Genomic DNA, 25,725 nt, shown 5'->3' with positions numbered 1-25,725 from the left:
AAACAATAACACCCAAATAATGATTGACACACAAACATTTCACAACCAGCAGAACAAAAAAAATCATTCTTTATTACTTCACCTTTATTGTTACTTTCTTTAAAGAACAACAACATTAGGCATTAATACATAGGTTTTCAATGATGCACTATCACCACAGCAAGGACTCAGAGCAATGACAGTTATTAGCTCGGGCACATTGACAGTCCATCTCTCCTGCTTCGCTTAACATTTTTCTCATTCCAGAGCTCTCTACTACAATGGAATGTGGATCCTCCCATTCAAACCCCCGGCCAAACACATGCAGCTTGCGGACACCTGGATAGCTACTCTGAGTCCCTGCCTGTAAAGAATAACACCAAACACCTTCATTAGTTTACATTATTACACAAGAATCTACACTGATCAGGCAAAACCTTTACAAGCCCATCCTTGTTAAACATCCATTACACCCTGTTGCGTGCCCACCTGGTCCTCCTCAACACTGCTCACATAGAGTAACACCCCACACCCTTTGCCTTCAAAACCAACACTGCTGCTAGTGTTAACACTACTACCTGCAATCACAGGCAAATACAAAACTCCAGAGGACCGCTCCTCGGGAACGCCGTTCCCGGGAGACACCATCAAAATTTCATCTCTCGCCCTGCCTGGCAAAAACCCCGGCCCGCACCGCCGTCCAAACTTTGGCGACGAACATCGCCTCGCAGAGTGGCCGGGACCGGGGGAAAAAAAAACCCAGCTGGGGGAGGAAAAAAAAAATCCCCCAGCTGGGGTTTTTTTTATTCTAATTTCAAAAAGCAAACTAGCTTCCTCTACCTGGAAAGAAATACACCCCCCACCCCCCAAAATTAGGCACCACCACCACCACCACCTCACACCCCACCCCTCACCCAAACACACGTCCATTCCACCACAACCAGACATCACCTGCTCCTTCCAGCACTCCTCGGGAACGCCGTTCCCGGGAGACACCATCAAAATTTCATCTCTCACCCTGCCTGGCAAAAACCCCGCCCCGAACCGCACCGCCGTCCAAACTTTGGCGACGAACGTCGCCTTGCAGAGCGGCCGGGACCAGGGGAAAAAAAAACCCAGCCGGGGGAGGAAAAAAAAAATCCCCCAGCTGGGGTTTTTTTTATTCTAATTTCAAAAAGCAAACTAGCTTCCTCTACCTGGAAAAAAAAAGTTACACAACACACACACACAGCCCAACACACACAAAAATAGGCAGCGCCACAACCTCACGCTCCACCCCTCACCCAAACGCACAGCCGTTCTGCCACCTGCCCGCCACAACGAGCCACGGCCCCGATTCTTGGCCCATCTGTGGAACGGCCTCACCCTGTCCCTTAAGACAGCATCGCCGCTCCGCCTGACTCTGTAGAGTTAGCGCTCATAGGCAGGGACCAGGGAAGATGCCTTGCTAACTGCACCGCTCCTTCGCTGTTACTTGGATACTCCACAAAAACCTCACTCGAGGGTGTCGTACGGGAATCCAAATCGTGCCGTGGCACCTGAAAACCACAACGGAAGAGCTCTAGGGCCGGCTGGCCGACAACTACCCTCTGCCTCGCAAAACGGCCCGTACGACCTCCGCCCCAACCGACTGTACTGACAGATTACCATCCTGGGCTGGGGCCGCTCTCTATGCCAGCTCTGCAATGCCCAACCACCCAAATGCAACAAGAGCCATACTGAACACCAGGCAACGCCAAGCACCGCAATGCAATATACAACCAAATATAAAGCATGCATTAACACAATGCTATGTAACACTGGACAGTCTCAAATGGCAGGCAATACAAATACAGGGCCAGGCAGTACAAAGGCAGAGCCGCGCAACGCAACACAGAGGACCGGGTCACAGAACACAAGACAGTCTCCATTGGCAGGCAGTACAAAGGCAGAGCCGCGCAACGCAACACAGAGGACCGGGTCACAGAACACAAGAGAGTCTCCATTGGCAGGCAGCGGCAAGGCAGAGCGGCGCAAGGCGAGGCAGGGCGCACGCCCACGTAACGCGAGGCAGAGCAGCGCAAGGCGAGGCAGGGCGCAGGCCCACGTAACGCAAGGCAGAGCGGCGCAAGGCGAGGCAGGGCGCAGGCCCACGTAACGCGAGGCAGTCCCCGTTGGCAGGCAATACGAATACAGAGTAGCACAATGTGATATCCAGCCAAAGACAGGGCTGCGCAAGGCAATACAACACAAAGCGCTACAAAACAAGATGTCTCAGATGGTGGTCAAAACCAACACAAATTGCAGCAAGGCAACACAACACCAGAACAACGGGTGTGTGTGAGAAGCTAGGCTGTAAGACACAAGCCTCTAAGCATATGTCGCGTGAAAGGGTACGAGTCTGATGTGTGGCTGAGGGAGGCCCTCCCGTTGAGTCACGAGGTTCAGAAAGGACCCCCTTGCTTTCTAAACTCCTTCGCCGAGAGGAGCCTAGGTGCGGCTAGGTCCAGTCTTAGTCCCAGACTTGGTCAACGGTTTACATCTAAAGGATTATGTGTGTAGCCACATATCAGAGTCAACGTTTGCCTATCAAAGCCCCACTAAGGACTTTCACTGAAACAGTTTCGCAAAGTTGAAAAGAAAAATAGGTAGTTTATTGAGGCAACAGATATAAAAAGTTTGGAACTGCCGTTTATAAATGCACTTACTGCAACAATTTTGAGCTCAAGTTAATAGTTCATCGCTTTTGTTAATGATAGTTTTCCCGGGGTAACATCCGACATAATCGGAGGTGCAAGTCTTACCAAAGAGGCGTCCCTGCTTGGGGAGGAGAGAGAGGTCCAGGCCCGTCGAGCCGTCCGGATAGTTGGAGTTCTCGTCCTCAAAAAAGAGGATTCTAAATGCCAGATTTATACTTTTGGCGAGGTGGGACTAAGTCAGGTATTGTGTGCCGATTGGCCCTTAACAAGGCTTGTTGTGCAGTTGGTCGGGGCTGGGGGGGGGAAGTGGCGGAGAACAAACGTGTTCAGTCCAGAGGAGCGGTGGTCTGTTTAGTTTTACCAAAGTAAGGTCGAGCTGCGAAGGAGGCTCCCCCTCACCCCAGGCGTCACTTAGTTGATTAAGGAGTAGACCCATCAGACACCACATCTTGTTAAGATGAACAAATTGCTCATCTCATGCCCCTGTTCGGGTCCGGTGCTTATCAGTGCAAGATAAGCAATTTGCTCAATCCCTGCTCTCGCCCAAGCTGGATTCCCCCGGGGCCCCTTCTGCTGGGTCAAAATGGCCCTGTTTTCGGCACCAACAAGCCTGGACTAGTCCAGCATCCCACAGCATATAGAGATGAAAGATGGTATCAAACTTCAATTGAGGCGGAAGTTTCTAGAGCACGACTGTGAGTCCGGCACAGACCACCTCCACAAAGGCCACCTCGCAGAAACATCTGCGATGCGAGGCGCGCTTTAAGCTCCGATCGCGAGACGAGAAACGCTCGATGGGCCATATTCCGAAGCGACGAGGCGTCACGGACCCCGCGGATGCTCGCCGAGCGCCTGCGGCGGAACCTAGAGACCTGCCATAGGGCGCCGTACGCATGAGAAGCACAGATCACGCAAATGACGCTGCAACACTGAGAGAGGCCAGAATGTTTACGTCCAGCACGATGGACCCGGGACCCCTATCTGTCCCTAGACTCGAGGCAGACTAAATAGCCCTCTGCTACCCTGACGTTAAACCACCTGCTGGCCCTGCCCCCAACCACCGGGTTTGCCCCTTAAATTACCTTTCAGAGGGCAGAATCCAGATTCCCTTCTCATGGGGAAAAGGTCATCTAACCGGGACGCTCCCCCATCCGCCGGGTTCCGCTTCATCCCTCACGAGACAGAGCGTCGCCGGTCACCGACGTGCCGCCCGGCGTCGACCTCCGCTGCGACGAAGCCCTCCTTGGAAACGCCTTCCTCTCGCCCGTCCCTTTTCCTCGGCCGCTCGGAGTCGGATTCTTCGGCCTGCCGTGCAGAGGCCTGACCGCCACCTGTAAAACTCAAAGGACAGGATGTGATTTTAGCTATGTCTACAATACGACACCTCAGAAAACTGCTACGTCAGCGCACCTGTCATCGCTCGCCTCGCTTAAGTTCGCTCCGGTGCGGATATCCCGTTCGCGCATCGATTCGCGCCTACAAAATACAACCGGAAAAGCGTGAACTAGGCGGAGTCGCCGACACGCCGATCCGCTGAGGTCGGACGCCGGCCCGCCTTTGTCCGGCGCTCCTCTCGCCTCTTCTGGGGGCCTGTGACGCACGGCTTGTCGCTCAGCCTCTGACAAACCCAAACAAACTGTGCAAAGTAAGGCGGTGGCCGCTGACCAGTAGCTTGACGAGACCGAAAGGTCTGTCATCTTTTCTGCATAAGCCTTCTAACTAGAGCTAAAACAAACAGAAAAGAGATACACCAAACCCCAAATATACCAACTAAGGCACATTCGAGATTGAACTCGCTCAACTACCGCACAAACTGCTGCTCCCAGAAGGCCAGAGTACAGCTTCTGACCCCCGCCAATGCAATGAAACTAACTGTGACAGCTGTCTACAGATACTTGCCCAGAGATGGACTGTAGTGTCTTCACCAAAAGAATCCGGTCACGCCAATGTTTTACCGCCACAAAGCTACGCTACCCCTGTCTTTAACATTGCTACACCCCTGGGGGGAGCGGCTCCAACCCCGACACGGTGCACAGACTCCGCAAACGCGACCGTGAGACACGAGAAGGCCACGAGCAAGAACGGCTACTGTGGCAAATGTAAGACTGGCGAGGAAGCCCTACGGCACCGTGACGTTGCGGATGCTTTATAGCGGCCCCGGGAAAGAGGCGACGGCCGTGGCCGGCGAAAGAAAGAGGCTGTCAAAACTGACATGACAGATGCATCAGAGGCCGGGTTTTAAGATCTAAGGCCTTTAAAAACGTGGGGAATGAAACCTGAGAAAAGAACTCGGGGCAAACGTAACGCTCGGAGGAGCTGCTGGCAGTGCCCGGCTTGGCGCCGCAATAGACGTCCGCTCAGAAACATCTACGACACGATGCACGCCAAACAGAGCTACGCTTTAAGCTACAACTACAGGAGAGAAACTGGCTTGATGAGCTCAATACCAATGAGTACAGATATTCAAGACTCATGAGATCTAATAAGGTACCTGGTGATCACAAAAAGCAGCGGAGGCATCGAGACCCGAGGGAGGTGCGGCGTAGAGCATAAGACAGACAACGCAACCTACACGACACAACCGCACGCGGGCTGAAAGCGCCCTGCCCGGCGCAGTCTAGCACGGTGCCGACGAGTAACCCACTCCCTTTGCCTATCCGAAGGCGACCGCTCCCGGACAGCCCTCTCCCGTATGCTAACTTTAAAAGCCATCCCCTGCAACTCCCAAACTTGTCTGGACCTACCTTCTTACAGCGCTCTGCTCTCCTCCTCTGCCGCTCTTCGGTGGGCATCTAGCCAGTCCGCATCTGGAAAAATCACACCGAGTTATCAAACAAGTCACCCAGATGCCGAGTGAGAGCCAAACAATTCCGTATGGGCCGTATCGGCACGCTAACCGTACGCTCTTATTGCTATTCCGCCTATCCCCGACTCCACAGCCCTGGGCAGAACAGCTCCACACACACACACCACACAGAGACGGACGCTATACAGAACGCTACAAACAACGCGACTCACTCACAAATGAGAGAACACTCTCAGCGAGAGGAATGACTCCCAGACCAGAGAGGCTGCCGAACAAGGTGACCTATAGGGCACGACGCCCGGGTGAGGAAGCTCTATGGCAACCCCAGAAGAGAATTGACCGTAAATGGCCCGTTATAAGAAGTTACTGTCAAAACCGAGATGATGGGTGCAGCAAGAAGCCCGTCTTCAAGACCTAAGAAGGTAAGGATGCAGGGAGGAAGGCCCAGTCCCTGAAAATGGATAGCTGGAGAGCAGAGCTCCGGACGCAGCCTGGTATAGCGCTGCAAATAGAGGACCCGCCAGAAACTTCTGACACGCAAGAACGATCCACGCCGTAAGCTTGCTATGCGAGAAAAGAAGCACCCGATTGGCGGTATGCTGACAAGTGCCGGTGTTCAAGAGCCTAGGGACGGCGCCCGAGAAGCGTTCCGTGCCCCTTGAGCGCAAAGAGGGCGTTGAGACCCGAGGAAGAGCTAAGACACACAGGACAAGACACGCAGACATAACACAGGCTGGAACTGCCCTGCCTGGTCTAGCATCGTGCTGACATGTAACCCGCTCCCTTTGCCCAGCCAAGGGGGACTGCTCCCAGACAGCCCTCTCCCCAGTGCTAGCCATAAAACCCCTCTGCCATGACCCCCAAACTCGCTCCCTCCCCGGCCACGGTCCCTCAACTTAGCTTTCCAAGGGCCGGGGATCCGAATCCATCGGCAACAAAAACTTCAACACCACACATTTGCTAACTGGGAATGTTCCTGCAGTCGCCCGGTGCCTCTTCATCAGCTACAATAGAAAACAGAACACAAAACAGCACTGTCAGTCAGCGTTGCATCAGCCGGCCAACACCAACCTCTCCCACGACACCCCCTTCCTCTGAAGCACCATGTCTTTCTGCTCACCTGCTCGGTCCAGAGACGGACCCTGCAGCTGTCCTCACTTGCAGCACCTAAGACACCAAGAGACACAAAATTACTCCTACATTTGTCAGAAGTCACCGCTCCCACAATCGCCCTCGCCATTCCTCCAGCTCACCTCAAATGGCCGACCCACCTCCTTACGGCACTCTGCTCCCCTCCTGTGCTGCTCTTCGGTGCGCTTCCTCTCTCTCTGCATCTGAAAAAAAAAAACCCAAAATAATTAAACAAGTCAGCCAGACGCTGAGTGAGCGCCAAACAATTCCAGACTGGCCATACTGACCCGCTAACGGGACCCTCTTCTTGCTATTCCACCCAACCCTGGACTCGACAACCCTGGGCAGAGCAGCTCCACGCCCAAGACACACACACACACAGGGATCAACGCTACACAGAGTGCTACAAACAACACAGATCACAAATGAGAGAAAACTCTCAGTGAGAGGAATGACTCCCGGACCAGAGAGGCTGCCCAACAAGATGACCTACAGGGCGTGACGCCCGGGCGCAGAAGCTCTATGGCAACCCCAGAAAAGAATGGACTGTGATAGCCAGTTGTAAGAAGTTACCGTCAAAACCAGGGCGAGGGATGCGGCAAGAAGCCTCTCTTCAAGACCTAAGAATGTAACGACGCAGAGAAGAAGCCTCGGTCCCTGAGAACAGACGGCTGGAGAGCAGAGCTCCCGATGCGGCCTAGGACTAGGCTGCAAAAAGAGGACCCGCCGGAAGCTTCCGAGATGCAAGAACGATCCACGCCGTGAGCTTGCAAGGCAAGCAAAGAAGCGCCCGACTGGTGCTACGCCAATGAGTGCAGGCATCCGAGAGCCTAGGGATGGCAACCGAGAAGCACGCCGTGCCCCTTGAGCGCAAAGAGGGCGTTGAGACCCGAGGAAGGGCTGAGACACACAGGACAAGACACACAACACCGCAAACACAGGCTGGAACTGCCCTGCCTGGTCTAGCATCATGCTGATGAGCAACCCGCTCCCTTTGCCTGCCTAAATGGGACTCCTCCCAGACAGCCCTCTCCCCTATGCTAACCATAAAACCCCTACCCTGCAACCCCCAAACTTGCCCCCTCCTCAGCCCGCTCCCTCCCCGGCCACAGTCCCTCAACTTAGCTCGCAGACGGCCGGGGATCTCAAACCATCCGCAACAAACAATATGCGCATAGCACATCAGCTAACTGGGATCTTCCTGCAGTTGCCCGGTGCCTCTTCTTCATCTACAGGAAAAACAAACAAAAAACCACACCGAAGCAGTACCGTCAGTCAGCATCGCACCAGTCAACACCAACCTTGCCCACAACACCCCCCTCCTCAGAAGCACCGTGTCTTTCCGCTCACCTGCTCGGTCCAGAGACTGACCCTGCAGCTGTCATCCCTCGTGGCACCTAAGATGCCAAGAGACACAAGATTACTCCTACGTTTGTCAGAAGTCACCGCTCCCACAACCGCCCTCACCGTTCTTCCAGCTCACATCAAATGGCCATCCGGTCACAAAGGTGGCCGCACAGCGCCTGCAAAACCAGAGGGAAATGCTCAAACAAGTTGCCATATACTGCTTTGCTATTAGACACTGACAAGCACCTCACCTTCTCTGACTGCTCGTCGGCACGTGGCTTCGCCCCTCCGAGGCTCCCTGTGGCACCTGCCAAAAATCAAGCGAGAGGCACATGCTGAGACACTGCCCAGCACAGCCTCCCGCACTGATTCTCATCTCCCCCTCCTTTACCTCAGATGCTTGCTCACCTGGCCTGCATCATTTTCGGGTGCCATCCTTGCACCACACCTAGGAAAAATAAACAATGGATACCTATATCTTAACCAGCAATGCAACACCAGAAAAATAACAGCTGTACTTCAGCCCGCTAGTCGCCGCTCACCTGGCCCAAGTCACCTCCCGTGTCTGTATCCTAAGGGGTCAATATGCAGCTTTGCACCTTCAAAATACAAAAATCTGAATGTACTCATATCGCCACCAGCCACACCTTCCCTCCGACTCCACTGGCCGACCCACCTCCTTACGGTGCTCTGCTCCCCTCCTGTGCTGCTCTTTGGTGCGCTTCCTCTCTCTCTCTGCATCTGAAAAAAAAAAACCCCAAAATAATTAAACAAGTCAGCCAGATGCCGAGTGAGAGCCAAACAATTCCAGACTGGCCATACTGACCCGCTAACCGTACACTTCTATTGCTATTCCGCCTAACCCTGGACTCAACAGCCCCCGCGGGGAGAGCAGCTCCACGCCCAAGACACACACACACACACACACACACACAGGGATCAACGCTACACAGAGTGCTACAAACAACACAAATCACAAATGAGAGAAAACTCTCAGCGAGAGGAATGACTCCTGGACCAGAGAGGCTGCCCAACAAGATGACCTACAGGGCGTGACGCCCGGGCGCAGAAGCTCTATGGCAACCCCAGAAAAGAATGGACTGTGATAGCCAGTTGTAAGAAGTTACCGTCAAAACCAGGGCGAGGGATGCGGCAAGAAGCCTCTCTTCAAGACCTAAGAATGTAACGATGCAGAGAAGAAGCCTCGGTCCCTGAGAACAGACGGCTGGAGAGCAGAGCTCCCGATGCGGCCTAGGACTAGGCTGCAAAAAGAGGACCCGCCGGAAGCTTCCGAGATGCAAGAACGATCCACGCCGTAAGCTTGCAAGGCAAGCAAAGAAGCGCCCGACTGGCGCTACGCCAATGAGCGGAGGCATCCGAGAGCCTAGGGATGGCAACCGAGAAGCACGCCGTGCCCCTTGAGCGCAAAGAGGGCGTTGAGACCCGAGGAAGGGCTGAGACACACACGACAAGACACACAGACATAACACAGGCTGGAACTGCCCTGCCCGGTCTAGCATCATGCCCATGAGCAACCCGCTCCCTTTGCCTGCCCAAATGGAACTGCTCCCAGACAGCCCTCTCCTCTACGCTAACCCTAAATGCTTCCAAGAACAAGAGAACATAACTGCTGTGACCGGTACTAGAGAAAGCCTCATTGTTCGCTTACGGAAAAAGGTAAAACTAGAAAATAGAAAAAGCTTTGTGTCAGGACCACGATAAAAGACAGACCCCCAGCTGGAGACCGTTACGAGCGCAGGCGATACGCATCCTCTTCACCGTGAAATTCCAGGGAATACGGTCGCTCGAGCCTGCGCTGGAAATAAATGCCTAGTCTGTGTCTCTAAGTAACTGTGACATCCAGATGGACGGTGAAGGGATGGATGCAAAAATTAAGTCAGGGAATAAAGAAAGCAGAAGGTACAGGGAAGCAGAGACTTCATAGTTGAGGAAGGTATATTTTAACCTACCCCATGCTTCACAAGATGAGACTCTTCTGACATTCAGCTCCGCTTATGGCCATGCCGAGGGCTGGATAACTTACGCCGCACATCTAGGGATCATCGTGCCTCCGGTTGGCTGCGATGTGACTGAGCTAGAATAGACCTCGGTGCCACCCAAATCCAACTGTAAAACTTACCTGAGAATGGGTGATGAGCCCTCCTCTTTCACAACTGTCCCTCAGTCCCAAAACTTTAGAAACTCCTTCTCTTCTCCTGAACTCTGAGAAGGAGCCCCGCTCCTTCCTGACAGCTCTCTCCTTGTATTTGCGCCCCCCAAACCCCTCGTGTCGGCCGCTCCTCAAAGCCTTACCCTACGTTCTGCAGACGACTCTTACCTTCTATCTTCCCGTGAGCTATGAGCCTGCAAAACAAAACAAAGTCCCGATGCTTATAATCTACAAGAAGCCTACAGCGAGCCTCAAAGGTTCTAGGAACAACATGGTACTCCGTGGGCGATCGGGAAAAGCGGCGAGCTGTCCCGTAGCCTGAAAGACGCTATACCTTACATCCCTGCTGCTTTCTTCAGAAATACTAAAACTCTGTGAACAAATACGTACAAGATGCTGACCCTAACCCTTGCTAGATAATCTCATCGTCGGTCCTATTAACAGAAATACTACTGGCATCTTACATAGCTTACAGGAAAACTGGAGAAAAAACCCCAAGGTTCCATCTTCTGTAAAATCAGGAAATCCACTAAAATGCAATGGACCTAGGAAAAAAAAAGAAATACATGTTATTAAATGATCTCACAAACCTCGGAATACTCAATGTAAAAATACTGACCTAAAAAATAATAAATGAAAAACCCCACCAAATCTGCATAAAGCATACTTTCTATTAAATACACTGCTTAACCTTGACCAGTCCCGAGACTCTTATCTCAGATGCATCTACCCAAAAAGCCAAACTAATGCTAAAGCTGCCATTGACTGAAGGACCAGCATAGCTCTGATACCACAGAAGCCTGGAAGCAGATTAAGCTCCCTGGCAGAGGCCCGCGGTTCATATACCCCGGGCCCCGCCCACTATCCTTCCCACCAGCCCCTGGGAAAGGGGAGGGGCTGACCACCACAAGGCTTAAAAGCGGCCAGAGAGGCAGCGGTGGATTTTCTTACCTGTCTTGAGTTTATGGTGTGCTAAGTGCTGAATAGAGAAAGCGGCTCTTGCTGGAAACAATGATACCCGCTCTTTTACTGCGACTCCATCTATCATATCGATGATGTGACCGGGTATGTAATTAGTTTTGATTTTTCTGGGCTGTATACAGCAAAAGATAAATGGTACGCTAAATGTTGTTGCACAGTAGTTAATTAAATGCAATGACAATCTTGTTGTTGAAAATTATGTCTGTTAGTTTACTATAAAAACCCCAAAATGCTCCAGGCTTACACGTTGTTTTGAGCGAGACTGCATGTACCGCCTAACTTCTACCGGAACTATGTTCTGGATAAGACCCAATGCAAAGCCTGAATAGACCCTGTGAGAAGCCCTTCTCAAAAATATCTCTGGCTGAAGAGTAAATTACTTACTGTAAATTGTCAGCTAACCTCGACAGTCTCTCCGACTGACTCCCTTAACAGAACTAGATGAGTCCCAAAGGAGAGAAGGTGCCAGAAAACCATAGAAAATTAAAAATATGCATCAGAAATGCTGCAAAACACCCTTACGAACAGGCAAGTAGCTAGAACAAAATATCGGCAATATTAACAAAATATCAGCGATAATTAAAGCGCCGCCGTAGTATGGATGCTGTTTTTGGCGTGAATCCAAAATGTAGCCCCGTACCGGCTACCGTGAAGGAAACTAATCCTATCCCGTCCAAAACCGGCACGCGCAGAAACGCAGTTTTAAAAGTTGCGGTACAGGAAATGCAGGAGAAAAAATAAAAATGGGACGAAAAACTAGATATAGGAACTTAAACAGAAAATTTGGAGAGCGACAGAGTATGGGAAAGACAAGAAAACAATAAAAAAAACAGACGTCAATGTAAAAGTTGTCACAGAAAGAAAACGTAATAAGGGATGGCATTAAGCCAGGCAAGAAAAAAATTTAAAATGAGGATATGGTAAAAAATAGATGCCGACAAGGAAATACTATTTAAGAGGCGACGGGGTATGTGACGGACGTCAATAAATTTAAAAATATGGATAGGGAGCTTGATAAAAGTAGATGTGGAATGAAAATGGAAAAAGCGACAGTGTTCAGAACACATGGGAAAAAAATTAAAAATAAAGACAGCGAATGGGTTAAACAGAAAATTTTAAAAGCAAAGGCATTAAGGAAAGACACGACAAAATAAAAATAAGGGTAGGGTGATAGAGACACACAGAGGAAGCAAATGATAAAAGCAGGGGCATTAAGGAAAGAAAAGGAAAAGTTACAAAACAAGAATAGGGAGAAAAATACGGAGAGACGTAGGAAGAAAATTTCAAAAGCAACGGGGTACAGGATGGATGAGAAACAAATAAGGCAGAATTGGTTAAAGTGGACGTTGAAAAAATTTTAAAAGCAAGGAGGTATAGGGCAGATGAGAAAACAAAAAATAGGGACATCAAAGCAAATAAGCTTAGACATAGAAAGAAAATTTTAAATGCGACAGCTTTAAGGAAAGATGAGAATAAAATAAGAACGGGGGGAAAATAGCACGTGCGCAAAACTAAAAATCAACGATGTATGTGACAAAAAAAATGGACCAAGTATGGGAAACTAAATAAATGGAGACATTGAAAATTCTTACAGCGATCCTGTGCAGGGCATAGAAGGAGGCATTAAAAAATAGAGACCAGGAGTCAGATAGAGGGAGACGTAGAAATTTTTAAAAGCGATAGGCTACAAGAAACGTCAGAAAGAAGAAAAAAGTAGGAATGGGGATGAGAATAGAAGGAAACATTGAAAGAAAATTTAAAAAGCGGCAGGGTATACGGAAGAAAAGGATGAATTAAAATTTAGGGAAAGGGAGATGGATATATGGAGTTGTTGAAAGAGAAATTAAATAGCAATGGCCTATAAGGAACATAGAAAACAATTTTAAAAAAATCAAGAAAGGGAGACAGAGAGATGTAGAAGGAATTTTAACAAGCAACTGAGTACAAGAAATAAAACGTAGGGACGGGAAGACGGGTAGAGGACAATGTGGAAAGAAAATTTAAAAACTGATGGGATACAAGAAACACAGAAATATTAAAAAAGGGACAGGGAGCTGAAGAGAAGGAAACATAAAAATTTAAAAAGTGACTGGGTACAGAGGGAGGAATAAAAAATAGGGAGAGGGAAACAGATTTGTTAAATCTACCAGAGGTGAGTTACCCTAGCTTTGCTTTACTGCAGTGCTGGTTGCAAGGGGGAAACGGCTCCGCCAAATGTACGTGCGGGTGATTACCGAGATGCAGGTTCTATAGAATCAAAATATACGTATCCATTTTTTTCCAAGAAAAGGCAGTCCTACGATAACAATTTCTTGGAATTCATTTCCATATTCTCCTCCCTGTCACGCATGCTCGGTGATTTGAGTCTCCGGTGGTCACGCACCCGTGTCCGCCGGATGGCCCTCTTCTTGCAGGCGTGCGCGGTATCCTTGCTGCGGATGCGCCTGTCTGTAACAACTTACTTTGTAAGATTAATGTTCCCTGGGCCTATTGTCCGGTTGGGTGGGGACCGTACGAGGAACATAGCGGCACTGTACGCTGCTGGGGTCGGTTAGCTTCGTTATCTATTACCTTGATTAGAAACCCCTTTCCCGTGATTATAGGCTTTAAAACAGTTCTAGGCCTTAAGCAGCTTTCTAGTTAGCATAAGTTTTCTTCTAGCTAGGCTTCTATATTTTTTACAGTTCCCTCCGTTTGTTTTTATTGCATCCCTGCAATTATTTATATCCTCGAGCTCCTTGCCATTTTGCTACTGTACTAGAAAAACAGGTTATACAAGATTGAAAAATCGCTATTACGTGTACAATCCCTACGATCGCTAAGGCTGCTACAGCAAGGGCCTTTTTGAGCCGCACAGATAGATCAGGAACCCGGGAAGTCAACCCCGACACAGTATCGGTAAAACCCCGAGATGTATCGTCTTTTTGTACTTGTCGCATTTGAGAACTAATTGCACAGATTTTATGTACGTCAGTCAATAATTCCCCTGAATGATCTATACGCGTGCGACAACTCGCATTTAGCGTTGTGTGAACTCCACTTTGTGATGCTAACGTAATATCTAAGGCCATACAATTTTGAAGGGTAATTTTTGAGAGTTCTGCAATTTCAATTTGCCGGTTTTTCAATTTCTCCTGATATGTTTAAAATCGCTTTTTCCAGTTCGGTCACCCCTAAAGATGGTACGAACCGTCGGAGAAAAGAATGAAATCCCGAGGGCTTTTCTATTAATGGGGTATCGGTCCTTTTAACGCGAGTTAAAAAGGTGCGATGCCAGACGGGAACTTCTACAGTTTTCGGGAGAATTTGTAAATCCGCAATTACCAATCCTAGAGTGCGAATTCCTCCCCGACGCGGTGGAAGTACTTTATAAGCTTTGTCGCTACGCGACCGAAATACTCCCGATGCCTTTGGTCCCCTCCGGGCCCGGTTCGAGCGAGATTTAATAGGATTAGTTGTGTTACATTTAGTCCGATTTCCTGCAAAAGCATGGTTAAGACAAAACTGCCGAGTCCGACTCTCTGGGGGGTAACGTCTCTCTACGCAGAGGATGTTACGCTATTCGTCTAAAGGAGGAATTTTGATGGTGCGGCGCACGTTAGAGATCGGATCTGCCAAGGACTGTGCTAAGAGGTGTTCTTCTTAATCCAGAGAGATGGTCTCCTGCCTGCAGGAGGTCCCCCTCCTCTGTTTCTTTAATGAAGCTGCCAGCTGGATCCCCTTTATTTTATTCTTCAGCTGCGTTGCCTTTTTCTGGCCTCGGGCTTGGGCCGCAGCAGCTCCTCTCTGTGGCCAGTAAGTGTCCAGCTATCCTTTTTTGCCTGTGCCTCTAGGAGAAGGAAGCCAAATGCAACCCACACAAACCTGAGGCAGATGCAGCAAACAACATCCCCAGAGAGGAACCAACAACTGAGCCCTCACCGCTGCCTCTGGGAGAGGGAAACAACCAGCAACTCTCATCCACAGTGATGACTGTAGCTCTCCTGAAGCAGCAACCCCTTCTTCTGGAGGAGCTTTTGGAGACGTCACTGTTTTCTCCAAACTGATGCTAATGACACCAGCATTTATGGTGCAATAAACTATCTTTGAGGGCCAGCATGCTAACATGAAGACAGGGTCAGGCAGCAGTCTGTGGCTATGGGACAGGCTACAGGGGAGGTGCTGCAGCTGGGAGCAGCTGTGTGGGCTAACCAGAGCTGGAGCATTTTTGTTGAGGTGAGAGGCAGACAGTGCCTTTTCCAAGAGGGGAAACAACAGCTGCCGGCACGCACTGGCAAACACCACGTGTCAGCCGAGTGCCGTAAGACTACAGCTCCCAGCGTGCCACAGGAGGCAGCCTTCCACGCTTCCTGACCCTGCGGGGACACTGTCCCATTCCCTCGCACCAACTCACCGAAATCCCCACGGAGCCGTGATAGCAGCACCGAGCTCCGCAGCGCGGCTCCGGGCTGGACCGCCAGCCAGCACCCCCCCCCAAGCTCCGACACAGCACAGACGCCCGCCAGCTCCAGGCAACCCTCGCTGCCTGGCTGCAACACAGTGCAGACCCCCCCCCACCCACCACACGGCTCCAGGCAGCCCCCCTCCCACTCCATGCCTCTGACCCGGACCCTGCCACCCACGCCTGCCCCCCTCCCCCCTCAGAGGCACCCCCCGCTGCCCCACTCACATTCTCCCTCTGTGCAGCCACAGCCCAGCAACACCTCCACTCCTCCCTTGGCTCACAGCAGCCCCTTATAGGGAGGGGCCGTGGCCATCAGCCTCACTGCCCACACCTGGGGCACCAGCAGCCTCACTGCCTGCACCTGGGGCTCCTCCAGCCCCAACCCACAGCTGGAGCCCCGCAGGAACAGGGGGCCATCGCCTGACCCCCCACACACCTCCTCCCCTGCCCTCCATCACGGCCCCTCGCCCTCCGCAAAGGAAGCGCCAATGCAGCCGGCACGGCAAAAGAGACCGCAAGCGTTTATTCAGTCACACACAGAGCCGGTCCCGGGAGAGACTCCGCACCGGGGCTCGGGGCCCGGCCCTGGGGCGCCTCGGCTGTCCTACCCAGAGCCACGCTCGCCAGTCTAGTGTGGAACAGACACACGGTCGGTCCATCAGGCTGCTGGAGAGCTGGGCTGCTATGTGCAGGCTGCTGCCAAAACCGAGGAGCCAGCTGCAGGACGCTAGAAGAGAGGAGAAAAGGGGCAGCCAGCTGGATGGGGGGGCGCCGGCAGCGAGCGAGAAAGCACGAGGCAAGGAAAGGGATGACGAGTGAAGGACGGGGACAGGGAGCCTGACAGAGAGGGAGGAAGAAGCGGCAGGAAGAGAGGCAGCGGGACGGTGACCGACAAACAAGGACGGGGAGCGGGACAGAGAGGCAGAAACGACCCTGGGCGGGCAGCGCCACGGCGAGGGAGGAAAAGAGAATAAGGGCAGGGAGCCGGACCGAGAGGTACGGCGAGGGACAGTGGCATGGGGAGCAGGACAGAGCAACAGAGAATAAAAAAAGGAAGCGGGAGCGTGAGAGAACCGGGCTGGGGAGCAGGGAGAAGGAGAGATCAACAGAGGGAAAGAGGACCGGGGAGCGGGACGCTGGGGCAGAGTGAGAAAAAGAGGGGCAGGGAGCAGGACAGAGGGGCAGAGGCAGAAGGAGGACAGAGGGACAGAGAGACAAAAGAGGGAGACGAGGACTGGGCAGAGGGGAGAGAAAGACAGGGCAAGGAGCAGAGACACAAAGGTGCCAGGAAAAGGACGGTCAGATGGAGTGAGAAACAGGGTCGGGGAGCAGGACAAAAGGACAAAGAAAAAGGGGAGGAAGAAGGAAGGAAGGATAAAGGTGGGACAGGGAACGGGACATATGCAGTGAAACAAACTAGAACAGATAAGAGAGGACAGGGATTGAGGAACACAGAGAGAGATGCAGACTGCGAAGGTAAGCAAAACCAGCGACAGGCAGGAGGACCTGGTTCTGACACCCCATCGCTCCCGATGTCGCTTCCACAGCCTCAAAAAATGCGACGTGCCGCAAGACAAGAGAATGGGAGAGTGAAAGCAAAGGCACGGGAAACTTCACGCTCTTAGTAATTTCACTGAGCATCACAGCTTACAGTTACTCAATGTCTTCCGGTGTCACGGGATGAGGTACAACTGATTTCGTCTCCATATCTCTGGACAGAGCTTTTCTCATATCTGGGGGCGGGGGGAAGATACTCTAAGACGACAGTCCTTGCACAAAGCCACCTTCAGCGAATTCTCTATTACAATAAGGTCGTTTCTAACCCAGAAGATTTCACAGAATCATAGAGTATCTCAAGTTGGAAGGGACCCATACGGATCGCCGAGACCAAGCCCCCGCTCCACGCGGGACTACCTAAAACTAAACCGTGCGACTAAGAGCATCGTTCAGATGCTCCTTGAACTCCTGACAGGCTCGGTGGCTGCGACCGCTTCCCTGGGGAGCCTGTTCCGTGACTGACCGACCGCCCTCTCAGTGAAAAGCCTTTTCCCAACGTCCGGTCTGAACTTGCCCTGACGCAGCTTCGTCCCGTTTCCTTGGGTCCTAGTGCCGGTCACCGGAGAGAGCGGAGGTCAGCGCCTCCCCCTCCGCTGTCCCCCTCGAGGAAGGTGTAGACTGCGATGAGGTCACCCCTCGGCCTTCCCTTCTCCAAGCTGAACAAACCAAGTGACCTCAGCCGCTCCCCTAAGTCTTGCCTCGGAGACCTCTCGCCATCTCGGTCGCCCTCCTCCGCGCACGCTCCGAGAGCGTGGTTCGGCAGCACCGCTCTCGACTGGAACCTAACGCTGCACGTAACTCAGCTGAGTGGAAAGGAAATGACGGGCTAAAGGGCCAAATACACGATTTAAGGCAGCCGCAACGATGGCAGATGTCTGTCCGTAGCCCTTCTATTTATTTCACAGCGCTCCTGCGTATCAAACGAACGGTACCAGAATAGAAAAGGTATACAGCGTGGCCATGTTACCCCTCGGGGAGGACGGCGAAAGGAGAGAAGATCTAGAAAGAGGAAGCAGCTGGTACTTCACTTTTGGTAACAGAATTAACATCACCATGTTCCTTCCCTTTGAAATTGAAAACGCCACCCAATTCTCTGCCACTGTTGACCACCGACACTTGTAAATTTCTAGTGAAACACCTGAGGAAAACAAAGTTTCAGGTCCCTGGCTAGGGGAAGAAACCAGGCAAGCGCCACCGTTCCTTCTCCCCGACAACACTAGCAAAAAAAAACCAGCTGCTGGGGGCGAGCGTTCCTCCGAAAGAAAAATCAGGTGAGAAACCGCATTTTTATTTTCAGCTTACCTACAGGATAAATGTCTTTGTAGTTGTTTCTGCCACAGATGCTACAAAACGCGTAAACTGCACAAAGATTGTTTTGTAACTGACCTAAGGTTCAGTACGAAAAGCTACCTAAAGGAGTACGCAAAGTCTCACTCATCAACAATTATCTGACCCTGTTTCATATTAAAAAAAAAAAGTAATGCTAATCACACAGACAAGCCCAAGAACCCTCAACATGAGAATCTTTCTGTTCAGCCGGAGGCAGAACGAGTACTTACCACGGGCATCCTCATCTGGCTCTCCGCTGCTAGCAGAGTGGCACGCCAACGCTGTCGGGTACACGCCGTAGTACGCCTAGTTGCTTCTATGTATTTACCGCCGCCTGATTTGATACTCTCACAAAGAGATCGATGAAAAAGCCACCCTTTCTTTGAAAAAAAATAAAAACCAAAACCACACAGTTAAGGAACGGTAGGCGAATGTATTTCTAAATCATAACCCACGGCTTGCAGGCAGACCAAGAGCAGCTCTGACGATGCGATACGCTCATCAAACATCTTTCACGCTGGAATAACAGATGTACTCCTTTACCACGGGACGCATCCGGCACAGGGACAAATTTCATGCTGTTTTTGTCACACGACCGTTCTTCTGCACCAGCCAGTGGGTTCAGAATTAAGGACGGGACAAGCTAAACGCTCACACGAGCCTCCTATCCGTAAGAAACTATAAAAATAGAAAAAAAAACTTCCATGTTTTAGATCGCGTTGCCTTAGGGACTGCCTCCTTCAAAGCCTGCCTGTTGGGGGGGAGTGGGGGGGGGGGTTGGGGTGCGTGTGCGCACACGCACGCGCGTGAGGCGTGGAAATCGGTCACAGAATTCAGTTGCCTAACGAGAGACGGCCCTTCTCCTCGCAAGGCAAACGTTTCAAAACATCGTACTCTTTTCCGATTTTACTGGCTGATACTAGGGTTGCCCTACCAGCATGAGTTGGGGACCCATCCCTCTGGGTCCGTGTGACGCCAAATTAAATATTCTGCAAGTAACCGAGGAGATGGAAAGTAAGCTAAGATGCTCTCTGCCGTACAATGTTTGTTCGCCATCGTCCCCGAGGGAATCGCACAAAGCCCACGCTTGCTGAACCGGTACGTCGGAGGCCCTACGGGAAACGGCGCTGACGTTTCGCCAAGCTCTTCTCCTGTCAAGAAGAGGACCTTTTCTGCGGCATCCCTATTGGCGTTCGGCCTGCTTTCGGCCCATTCTGGCAGGTCAGCTTTCAGAGAAAGCCTGAGATTTCAAACCGCCAAGCAACATTCACGATTCTTGCTCTCTGACTACGGGGAATTTCAGCGAATCGGAATGCTACTTAGAGCCACGTTCCGGGTCTGTTTCGCCGCAAACCAAATATCTAAGCCACGGACCGGGCGCCCATAGAAAAATCACTTTAAAAGATTAAAGACAAGCACAGTGCTCACTTTTCTGAAATTTCTTCCAGTAGCGCCATCAATTTAGCGGCCGAACCCAGCCATCGAAATTCCGGTGCAACGGAGCGAGCAGGAACGTGTCCGTGCCGCTCTTCCCTGGCCACGGAGCCTTCCGCTCTACCTGTTACTGCGAATGTACGGAGCATCGGCGCAGCGGCACCTGTGCAATAACGCACCGCCCACAGCTATACAGAAGAAGAATCTGAGACGACGGTAGAAGACCCCAGACCAAAAGTCACCGCGGGACTAAGGGACGCGCGGACAGCGCGCAAGGGGCGGGTGTCCGGGACCCAAGCGTGTAACGGCCCCGGGATTTCTTTGTTCCGGGTCCCTCTCTTTGGAGGCGCCCCGCCCGGGCCGATCCCGCTGCTGCACCTTTCAGTTACGTTAATTATTTTACAAAATCCGACACCCGGAGACTGCTGCCAACAGCCTCGGGTCGAGCCCGAAGGAGGAGGAGGAGGAAGCGCGCCCGAGAAGAAGCGTGCGCGCGACACTGTGAACGGGGTGCGAACGCTGGGGCGGCAGCTGCTCCTCCTCAAACAGAGACAGAGAGAGAAAGAAAAGGGGGAAAGCCACAGGGTACAGAGGGCGGAAGTGGAAAAGAGGGGCCGGGAGCCGGACAGAGAGAGGTGGAGAAAGAGGCCCTCGGAAGGGAAGGGACGGGCTGCGGGGCAGAGGGGGACTTGCTGGCGCCAGGTTTGCGGTTCCACCCGATAATCGTAAAGGTCTCTGCCAACCTCGACGATTCGGTCGCTTTAAAAAACAATCGGGATCTCGAGGCGGACCGAGAGACGGAGAATATAAAAATGGTCGCGGCTAAGAGGGAAGAGAGGGAGGAATCGCGAGACAGGGAGAGGCAAGCCGGGCAGGGGAAAAAGTACCGACAGGCTTCTGCAGTGACAGGGAGGAATTGAAAATTTGAGCGAGGGAGCTGGACAGAGAGAGAGACAGGGAAAGGTAAGACGGTGGCGAGCTACCGGGCAGAGAAGCAGAGTTTAAAGCCGGGGACCGGGAGAGGGACAGAGAGGGAAGGAGAAAGGAACGAAGGGACGGGCTGCGGGGCAGACAGGGAGGAAGGAAGGAAGAAAGAAAGAGGGACAGGGAGCCAGACGAACCGCGACGGGGAAAGAAAAAGGTACCGACGGGCTAGGAGGCAGAGAGGGGAGACTTTAGAAAAACAGGGACGGGGAGCGAGACGGAGAAAAGGAACCGTAGCGACGGGTGCCGGGACAGAGAGGCGGGCCTTCAAAACGAGGGGCAGGGAAGAGGCTCAAGAGGGACAGAGAAAGAGAGAGACTCACGATGACTTGCTACGGAGCCGAGAAGGAAGACCTCGAACAACAGGAACGAGGAGCCGCACAGAGAGAGCCAGAGATGGCAGAAATACCGACGGGCTACAGGACTGAGGGGGAGGAATGCAGAAACAGTGGCTGGGGGCCGGACAGAGAGACAGGGAGAGAGAGAAGGAAACAATAACCACGGGCTACGGGGCAGAGAGAGCGAGGACCTAAAAAAGGTGGGGACAGGCAGCCCGTCAGAGCGAGATGGAAAAAGAACATAGCGGGGAGCAGAAAGCAAACCAAAAAACCCCACAGCGGGGTGGGAAAGCGAGGGGGGCAGAGGAGGGCCCGCGACGCAGAGGAGAGGCGATGGGGCCCCGCGGGCCCAGGACTCACCGCAGCTCTGGCTCTCGGCGCTGCCGGGAGAGCTTGCCAGCGCAGACGCTTCTTTCTCCTGCTCTCCGCCTTTCCTTTGCTGTCACTCCGGTCGCTCGGCTGTCCTCCGCCTAAGAGAATACACGGGTGTCTTACAGCTCCGAGGAGACGAGTCTGCCTAGATGAGTAGCCTGCCTCCCTGCCTCCCTCCCTCCCTCGGTACGCGGCCGCACCGTACTTTGGGTTATGCGTGGTGACCCTGCGGTGCCCGTCGGCAGCCTGACCTGCCGCGGAGCGCAACGAGGGATCTTTCCTCACCCGGCGAGGCAGGCGCTCTCTTGCCTGCAGCGGGAGGCAGCTGCCGGCCGGAGAACCTTCCATCTCTTCTTCTTCTTCTTCTTCACCTTTCTCTGGCCATTCCAGCTTCCCTTAGGGCAGCTCCTGTCCACGGCCGGTAAGCGCTCCGCCGCCTGTCCCTTTTCGCCCCCACGCCACGAGGCGAGCCAGGCCAGGCACAGGCGAGGCGGGTGCAGTCGACGGCATCCCCAAGGGAGGGATGGGCAACCACGTCCTCAGCGCGGCCTGGGAGAGGGAAAAAAAAAAGCAGTGGCCGTTACTACCAGAGATCAGCCCTGGCCGGAGACCCTCCTCCTTCTGCAGGGCCTTCCGGAGACGCCGCTCTTTCCCCGCGCTGCTGCTGCCAGCACCCCCGTTCAGGAAGAAAGCGGCACAGGCAAGGGCCAGCTTGCCGCCTTCACGCCAGGGCTCGGGGCGGCCTGGGGCTGCCGGACAGGCTTCCGGAGAGTCCGACCGGTAGCGCTCGTCTCGGGACACCGGGCGACGCCTCACCGCGCGCGCGTGCTCTCGTAGCATGGCCGCACCGCTGCTCGGGAGCGGCTGGAAGCCTGCAGAAAACCACTTGAAACCAGCAAAAAAACCCCTCAACCTCGCGCTCCTGCGAGAGCAAGTCGGGCTCACCGGCAGCCAGGTCCGCGAAAACGACGCCTCCCGGCACGCACTGGCAAGCGCCGCGTGGCAGCCATTAGAGTGCCGTAAGACTACACTTCCCAGCGTGCTCCGGGGAGCCAATATGGCCGACCAGCAGCCACGTACCCCAAGACTGCAACTCCCGGCGTTCGCGAGAGGCAGCCTTCCACGCTTCCTGACCCTGCGGGGACACCGTCCCGTGCCCTCACCCGAAAGCCGACTCACCCGAAAGCCCCACCGAGCCGCGATGGCAGCCCCGAGCTCCGCAGCGCGGCTCCGGGCTGGACCCCCCCCCCCGCCCCCACCTCCCCTCAGCCACCTCCGAAAGGCGCGGACGCGCGCCGGCTCCAGGCAGCCCCTGCCTCCCGGCTCCAGACGGTCTCTCCGCCCGGTTCCGACACGGCGCGCACCTCCCCCCCCACCCGCCGCACGAATTCGGGCAGCGCCCCTCCCCTCTGTGACATGGATGCCGCCCTCCTCGGGGCTTTCCCCGGGACCCGCCGGTCCATCCCGCTGCCCCACTCACCTTCTCCCTCCGTGCAGCCGCAGCCCAGCGATGTCTCCGCTCCTCCCTCGGCTCACAACAGCCTCTGCACACCGGCTGCCGGCAGGCGGTTCAGGGGAGGAGCCGCAGCGCTGCACTGCGCATGCGCGGCTCAGACGCTGCAGTACCGAAATTTGATCGCCAGGAGGCAGCACCGAGGGAACAAGCGATGCGAACTGCGTGAGGGGCGGGGTTTGGCGTGCGACGGGGCGGAGTTCTCGTGAGGGGCGCAGCTTGGTGTGCGTGGGGGCGGAGTTTTGGTGAGGGGCGGGGCTTGGCGTGCGTCTTAGCAGCTCTCTAGCCATTTTCGAGATTCAAGCCTCAAAACTGCAACCGTCCGGGCCCTGCTCCCAGGCGAAACCTCCCAGCCCCGAATGCTCTGTCTTTCCTGAAACCTCTACCATGGCCCCATTCACAGCCCTACTAACCCTGGAGCTGCACGCTCCTTTAGGCATCCAAAAACTCCGACATGCGTCTTAGCAGCTCTCTAGCCATTTTCGAGATTCAAGCCTCAAAACTGCAAACGTCCGGGGCCCTGCTCCCAGGCGAAACCTGCCAGCCCCAAATGCTCTGTCTTTCCTGAAACCTCTACCATGGCCCCATTCACAGCCCTACTAACCCTGCAGCTGCACGCTCCTTTAGGCATCCAAACACTCCGACATGCGACTTAGCAGCTCTCTGTCCGTCATCCGCCTTCGGCCATCAAAATTGAAAACGTCCGGTCCCTGCTCCCAGGCGAAACCTGTCAGCCCCGAATGCTGTGTCTTTCCTGAAACCTCTACCATGGCCCCATTCACAGCCCTACTAACCCTGGAGCTGCACGCTCCTTTAGGCATCCAAAAACTCTGACATACTTCTTAGCAGCTCTCTGTCGGTCACCCGCCTTCGGCCGTCAAAACTGCAAATGTCCGAGCTCTGCTCCCAGGCAAAACCTGCCAGCCCCAAATGCTCTGTCTTTCCTGAAACCTCTACCATGGCCCCATTCACAGCCCTACTAACCCTGGAGCTGCACGCTCCTTTAGGCATCCAAAAACTGCGACATGCGACGGAGCAGCTCTCTGTCCGTCATCCGCGTTCGACCGTCAAAACTGAAAACGTCCGAGCCCTGCTCCCAGGCGAAACCTGTCAGCCCCGAATGCTCTGTCTTTCCTGAAACCTCTACCATGGCCCCATTCACAGCCCTACTAACCCTGCAGCTGCAAGCTCCTTTAGGCATCCAAAAACTGCGACGTGCGACCGAGCGGCTCTCTGTCGGTCACCCGCCTTCGGCCGTCAAAATTGAAAATGTCCGAGCTCTGCGCCCAGGCGAAACCTGTCAGCCCCGAATGCTCTGTCTTTCCTGAAACCTCTACCATGGCCCCATTCACAGCCCTACTAACCCTGCAGCTGCACGCTCCTTTAGGCATCCAAAAAACTCCGACATGCGTCTTAGCTGCTCTCTGTCCGTCATCCGCCTTCGGCCGTCAAAATTGAAAACGTCCGAGCTCTGCTCCCAGGCGAAACCTGTCAGCCCCGAATGCTCTGTCTTTCCTGAAACCTCTACCATGGCCCCATTCACAGCCCTACTAACCCTGGAGCTGCACGCTCCTTTAGGCATCCAAAAACTGCGACGTGCGACGGAGCGGCTCTCTGTCGGTCACCCGCCTTCGGCCGTCAAAATTGAAAACATCCGAGCCCTGCTCCCAGGCGAAACCTGCCAGCCCCAAATGCTCTGTCTTTCCTGAAACCTCTACCATGGCCCCATTCACAGCCCTACTAACCCTGCAGCTGCACGCTCCTTTAGGCATCCAAAAACTCTGACATGCGTCTTAGCGGCTCTCTCTCAGTCACGTGCCTTCGACCGTCAAAACTGCAAACGTCCGGGCCCTACTCCTAGACGAAACCTGCCAGCCCCGAATGCTGTGTCTTTCCTGAAACCTCTACCATGGCCCCATTCACAGCCCTACTAACCCTGGAGCTGCACGCTCCTTTAGGCATCCAAAAACTCCGACATGCGACGGAGCGGCTCTCTGTCCGTCATCCGCCTTCGGCCGTCAAAACTGCAAACGTCCGAGCTCTGCGCCCAGGCGAAACCTGCCAGCCCCGAATGCTCTGTCTTTCCTGAAACCTCTAGCATGGCCCCATTCACAGCCCTACTAACCCTGGAGCTGCACGCTCCTTTAGGCATCCAAAAACTCCGACATGCGTCTTAGCAGCTCTCTAGCCATTTTCGAGATTCAAGCCTCAAAACTGCAAACGTCGGGGCCCTGCTCCCAGGCGAAACCTGCCAGCCCCGAATGCTCTGTCTTTCCTGAAACCTCTACCATGGCCCCATTCACAGCCCTACTAACCCTGCAGCTGCACGCTCCTTTAGGCATCCAAAAACTCCGACATGCGACGGAGCAGCTCTCTGTCAGTCACCTGCCTTCGACCGTCAAAACTGAAAACGTCCGGGCTCTGCTCCCAGGCAAAACCTGCCAGCCCCGAATGCTCTGTCATTCCTGAAACCTCTACCATGGCCCCATTCACAGCCCTACTAACCCTGCAGCTGCACGCTCCTTTAGGCATCCAAAAACAGCGACGTGCAACGGAGCAGCTCTCCAGCCATTTTCGAGATTCAAGCCTCAAAACTGCAAACGTCCGGGCCCTGATCCTAGGCGAAACCTGCCAGCCCCGAATGCTGTGTCTTTCCTGAAAC

The 25,725-nt window shown here is 53.5% G+C and overlaps 2 long non-coding RNA genes across 4 annotated transcripts; both read right to left on the bottom strand.

Annotated features, from left to right (window-relative positions):
- Nucleotides 1-285: 285 nt before the first annotated feature.
- LOC129200915 (uncharacterized) lies at nt 286-7,608 on the bottom strand. 3 transcript variants are annotated; one of them, XR_008575167.1, is made up of 6 exons: nt 5,402-5,608; nt 4,068-4,133; nt 3,740-3,988; nt 2,763-3,529; nt 1,345-1,517; nt 286-343 (listed from the first exon to the last, which is right to left on the bottom strand). It is a non-coding gene; the product is annotated as an uncharacterized LOC129200915 (long non-coding RNA). The 3 variants fall into 3 exon arrangements; XR_008575165.1 differs by lacking the exon at nt 286-343 and having other exon boundaries at nt 1,264-1,517; XR_008575166.1 differs by lacking the exons at nt 286-343; nt 4,068-4,133; nt 5,402-5,608 and adding an exon at nt 6,735-7,608 and having other exon boundaries at nt 1,264-1,517; nt 3,740-3,996.
- Nucleotides 7,609-9,529: 1,921 nt separating this feature from the next.
- On the bottom strand, nt 9,530-21,643 carry LOC129200917 (uncharacterized). The gene is made up of 6 exons (XR_008575168.1): nt 21,539-21,643; nt 11,063-11,204; nt 10,585-10,656; nt 10,280-10,305; nt 9,912-10,047; nt 9,530-9,757 (listed from the first exon to the last, which is right to left on the bottom strand). It is a non-coding gene; the product is annotated as an uncharacterized LOC129200917 (long non-coding RNA).
- Nucleotides 21,644-25,725: the final 4,082 nt, after the last annotated feature.

This window comes from Grus americana, unplaced genomic scaffold (assembly GCF_028858705.1).
Source record: "Grus americana isolate bGruAme1 unplaced genomic scaffold, bGruAme1.mat scaffold_684, whole genome shotgun sequence".
Classification (NCBI taxonomy): Eukaryota; Metazoa; Chordata; class Aves; order Gruiformes; family Gruidae; genus Grus; species Grus americana.
Note: the sequence above shows the minus strand (reverse complement) of the source record. Positions and strands in the feature narration are given on the sequence as shown.